The following is a 5476-nucleotide window of genomic DNA, read 5'->3' as shown; positions in this document are numbered from 1 at the left end:
TGCTCATTGTCTTCTGTGAACATGAGAAAGAAAACTGGTCATCCACGTCCAGTCACCTCAGTCTAGTCCAGCGACATCTATCAAGTGTACTGTGAACTTGAAGAGCCAGCCAGCCAAGAAACCACCAGTCACTGGAGCCCAGGCTAATCCTCTATGTCCTGTCGTGCCGGCTCCCACCTCTGACTGTGTCACAATGCAAGTGAGGCGTCAGTGGCTGGGATGCATACAGTAGTTTTATCCCTGCCATAGACTGTCAGAACAAATATCCGAGATAGAGATGATTTTGACCACACACCTCGAATTTCCCATGCAAAATGTAGATTCCTCCCTTTTGGAAGAGGTATTGTCAAAGGTAGAAGAAATTGGTCCTGACAAGCGTTTCAACTTTTATAGGTATACAAAACTCACAGAAGAATTTCGTCTTTCATCAATCGAGAAAATAGAAGATGAGACTTCTGCTGCTGATTGTCTCTCTGTAGAAACATTCGCATTAGCCCCTAATTTCCTCCTTGCAGTCACTTGGTGAATTGTATGTGAGAGTTTGTAATATATTTGCCCACACTACTTACAAGAAATGGTACAGAGCTCACCTCTCAACTGCCCTTCCATCAGAGTATCGTTTACCTGCCATATTCTCATGAATCTTACAGTCTTTGGTCTATAGCATTTGAATCCACTTGTTTTCGTCTAGTAAGAGATGCCCCCACCATTTTACAGACCCCTGATAATACACTCTAAAATTCCATCACGTTTCTACAGCACTACTCCATTAGTTAGTAGGCTGACAGGTAGAGAGCTACCACAGTGATAAAAATAGCACACTAATGTACAGGAGGAAATTCACAACACTTGAGAGTATACGTGGACTTACACATTGATTCAGAATCATAGCACCTACAATTCATCAATATCGATTGAAGGTCTATAAATATCACACTGTATACATCCTAATCTCCTTTATCATGCTCTATGATTACTAGAAATACCACAATGTAATGGTAACAGAGTTTTCCTTTACAGTGTCTCTCTCTCTCCCAACATGTTGGGAAACAAATAACGTGTGCATGTTGACATCGACAATATGTGGTGACGCATTAAATATACTTGTTTTGGTCCACTTAGACAGGCGATCAGTGATTAAAGTCGCTTCCATGGACTTATGCAATATTTTGTCACCTGTTCTGGTGGATTATCAGTCACCAGGAAAGGGTTATTCCATTGTTGTTTGATACATTGCTTTTTGCTGTAACACATCTAAGCAGTGTATGACTACAGCTGTCTACACAGCCACACACTTTGTTTTCCTACCATCTCTGTTAGGTCTTAGGTCTTTGCCTCGATTCACTTAACGATTTAAGACGCATAGGATTCTTAAAATGTATCCTTTTTTCATAACCTGTCACTATTCGACGGAAAAACGACTTTCGTTTGTATCTGGTGAGCAGCATTTCACAAGTGGTCTTTCAATATACTTGCTGTCTTTCAATGAGTTCATTTTCCCACTTTTTGCACCTTTCCCATAGCTTTCAATCGAAGAGAAAGGGATTTTTGCGTCATATTCAATTGTTCAGCTAGTTCCTGTTGAGTTTGAGTATCATGTTCATCCATTAAGGCCTGCAATTCGCTGTCTTCAAACTTTTTCGATGGTTTCTCGCGCTCGTCGTTTCTCACGTTAAAATCACCACTTTTGAATTTCTTGAACCACTTACAACACTGTGATTTCCCAAGAGCAAGTGTGCCGAAAGTTTCGACAAGCATTCGATGCGATTCTGCCGCAGTTTTATTCAAATGATAACAGAAAACCAATGCTGGCCGCAAATCGTTGTTCGTAGGCACAAAACTCAACGTGTTTACGGGTTTGAAACACATACCGATGTCTGGAACTTGGGTTACTGTGTGCTGACGTCTGCCCCGATAGCTGAGTGGTAGCTGAGCGTGTTCGGTGAAAGGGTCAGCCACCCCCTGTAACAAATAATGGAACGACGATGAACTTGACCAAGCGTTATGGGACTTCCGTCCCGAACAAATAGAACGAAAAAAAATGAGATCAAGGAAAAAAGTGGTCAGTGCGACGTACTGTCATGCCAAGGGTCCCAGGTTCGATTCCCGGCTGGGTCGGCGATTTTCTCCGCTCAGGGACTGGGTGCTGTGACACTGCAGACGCAGTATCGCGGGCCGTACACGGACGGCTAGCACCATCTACAGGCAAATTCCGGTTTCGTGCCTCTACACTTGGTGTTAAAGGAGTTCGAAACATTTTTCGTAAATCAGCTACACTATCAATTCTGAAGTATTGTTCCGATGTTTGGTGTCCATACCAAGAAAATATCTGCAAGAGAGAAATGATATTGGAACATAAATTCATTTCTGGAGCGACATTGTTCGGCCATTAAACACGCTGTACTGCTAGAGCTGTGTGGTTGCCGACCTATTAGTTATGTGGAATGCAACGCGGTTAATATTCCACCGTAGGAAATATATTTTCTGCGCATGACATACATTCTCCTTGCAAGTTTCTCTCAGACAAATTATGTCGGCAAACTGTAAGGTGATGAAGCAACTACTTTCGACGTCAAAGAAAACGTCGATTCTTTGTAACACAAACACTACATAGGTTTCTGCTGTTTACAAAGTTCAAGCCTGTTTACGGTTAGGAAACTATGATATGTTCACAACAGTTCTACAAAATGGTAGTCAGCAACCGAAAATGAATTTGAAGAAAAAGTGACATCTTATGATGAAATGAACAGCACGCTCAGTAGCCAGAGCAGATGTAACAGTATTATCACAGTTTACGACCGGCCCTGGTAACCTTCCTCTTGCACACAGAATTCATGGTGCTATGTTGGGCTGTGCTGCTCACGTGCGGGACAATATGGCGTTACGCCCTGACACCATGTCTCTAGAATGCTCCCTCTTTCCATTATTTTGGTATGTACATGTAACATATGTCCACTCTCCTCCAGAACACGCAGTTTTATTGATTTCCGCCATTTCATGGTATTTTTCCTCTAATATTTTTTATTCTCTGTTAGTTTACTTAATTTTACTAGGTTTTCGCGATTTTAGATATTTCATCGCATTTACCTCAATTTTTACGTATTTCGCGTCAATTTCTCGTGATTATACCATGTTTCCCACGAATTTTCCCGATTTTTTGTCTTTTTCATATATTTTAGACAGTTCTCCATACATACCTTGTCATATTGCTGACATGCCCATGTGCTGTTTGATTTTCTACGAGAATATTTACAAGTCTTATACACCAACCTACTAAAAAATCCTAAGACTTTCCCTCTCCCCAATGGTCCACTTGCATCCATTTTGGATAGAGCGATCATGAAAAGTGTAGTAACAGTCGTTTCGAACCGATGTGAGACTCCACGAGTGATGCAAGCAATGAATGTATTGTAAACTCAGAGTTTAGAGACAATTCTGTGTAATGCTCTGACCCATCACAGAGCCTGTCTGCAGACTCATGTACAGCTGCACTTGAAGGAAACTTGAAGTCTAGAACCAGTTCTACATGTTCATTTGACTTTCACTCCATTGTATAGGGGTCTGCAACAGGAATTTGACATGTGTGCAGAGTTGATTTCTGTAACTGCTCAGATTTTTTTCCATAAGTATTGCTCTTATTGCTTACCAGATGTGCTTTGTTATTTGTGTTTACATCTACCAACTCTTATATGTACCCACCAGCCTGAGAGGCTATCTAGAAACTAAAGCTTTCAGGTATTTATTTTAATTACGCCATTAATAAGTTATTTGCTAGATGGCAGTGTGTTTACTGCAGATAACACCTTGAGCCATATGAGTTATATTTCTGTACCTACAGAGCGTGTCTTCCCGGCAGTGTCATTTATAGACGACCAGTTAGAAAGTTATGCTTCCAAACTACAACCATCCACTGCTAACAACTCTACACACACACACACACACACACACACACACACACACACAGGGACTCTCCACATATGTATATTTTACCAATCGTCAAGTCTCGATTTCGCCAACGGCGTTGCCGCAGTGGTAACACCGGTTCCCGTCAGATCACCGAAGTTAAGCGCTGTCGGGGTGGGCTAGCACTTGGATGGGTGACCATCCGGTCTGCCTAGCGCTGTTGGCAAGCGGGGTGGACTCAGCCCTTCTGAGGCAACTGAGGAGCTCCATGATTGGGAAGTAGTGGCTCCGGTCTCGTAAACTGACATACGGCCAGGAGAGCGGTGTGCTGACCACATGCTCCTCTACATCCGCATCCAGTGACGCCTATGAGCTAAGGATGACACGGCGGCCGGTCAGAATCGTTGGGCCTTCATGGCCTGTTCGGGAGGAGTTTAGTTTAGTTTAGTTTGAAGTCTCGATTTCAGCCACTTGTATGTTATTTTCGACGATGCCACTGCTCTGCATATAGCGAAATACTCTCCGCAAAACTGTTCTGCAGTGGGTGTAAGCGCATTTAAATTCATCGTGCTAAAGAGCATAACATCTTCATTATAAATTATATTACCAACATTTGTAAGAAGATTGTCTAGATTCTCCAGCAATAACAACCATCCAAGGTATCCCACTGGACCTTTCACACCTCCTTTTACTCAAGGACGGCACGTGATCACTCTGAGCACGCTACTTTGTGCGTAATATGTCCAATGGATGTAGGAAGATAGTCCTTCATAAGTATCAGTCTTATATAAGAGATATAACACCACATTAGTCGAACGGTATAATATGGTACAGTTCTCAAATGCATAAAGTCACTTCCAGCCACATATTCCACAGTTGCATTGCATTTGCTCCATTTTCTGTATGTCTGTCACGGATGGCTCCCTTGACCCAGTCCTACCACTGATGGATCCACCTTCAGACACAGAACACATCTCAAGACATAAGGTGTGATAGACCCATCTTTGAACCCAATCCCAGACATAATGCATTGTGGATCCATCTCTAGACACCCTTCTGGATATAATGCGTGGTGGATCCACCTTCGAACCCTATCCTGGATGTAGCATATTTTGGCTCTGCTTCTGAACATCGCTCTGGATATAACTCTTGGAGGATCCACCTTTTAATCCTATACCGGATGTAGCACATTGTGGATCTGCCTCTAAACATCGCTCCAGATATAACGCATGGTGGATCAACACTTAAACAATAACTTGGATCTACTCTGGGTCACAGGAGCCATCCGTGACACAGGCATAAAGAAAATAGAACAAATGACTTGCAAATGTGGAATATGTGGTTAGAAGTGACTGGATGCATTCGAGTACAGTGCTGTTCTATACCCTTCAACTAATGTGCTGTTCTATCTTGTACATAAGAATCATATTCATGAGGTACTGTTCCCCTGCATCCAATGTGCTTATAGTACTCAAAATAGCGTGACTGGGGTGATAATTTGCCATAATCGTGGATCTTTAGAGTATAAAAGGAGATGTAACGGGCACAGTGGGACACCTTAGATGATTGTTAT

General features: G+C 42.4%; 1 pseudogene; it reads left to right on the top strand.

Annotated features, from left to right (window-relative positions):
- The first annotated feature begins 4011 nt into the window (after window positions 1-4011).
- LOC126177476 (5S ribosomal RNA) lies at window positions 4012-4129 on the top strand (annotated as a pseudogene).
- Window positions 4130-5476: the final 1347 nt, after the last annotated feature.

This window comes from Schistocerca cancellata, chromosome 3 (genome assembly GCF_023864275.1).
Source record: "Schistocerca cancellata isolate TAMUIC-IGC-003103 chromosome 3, iqSchCanc2.1, whole genome shotgun sequence".
NCBI lineage: Eukaryota > Metazoa > Arthropoda > Insecta > Orthoptera > Acrididae > Schistocerca > Schistocerca cancellata.
The sequence above is the reverse complement of the archived record's forward strand: the minus strand, read 5'-3'. Positions and strand labels throughout refer to the sequence as shown.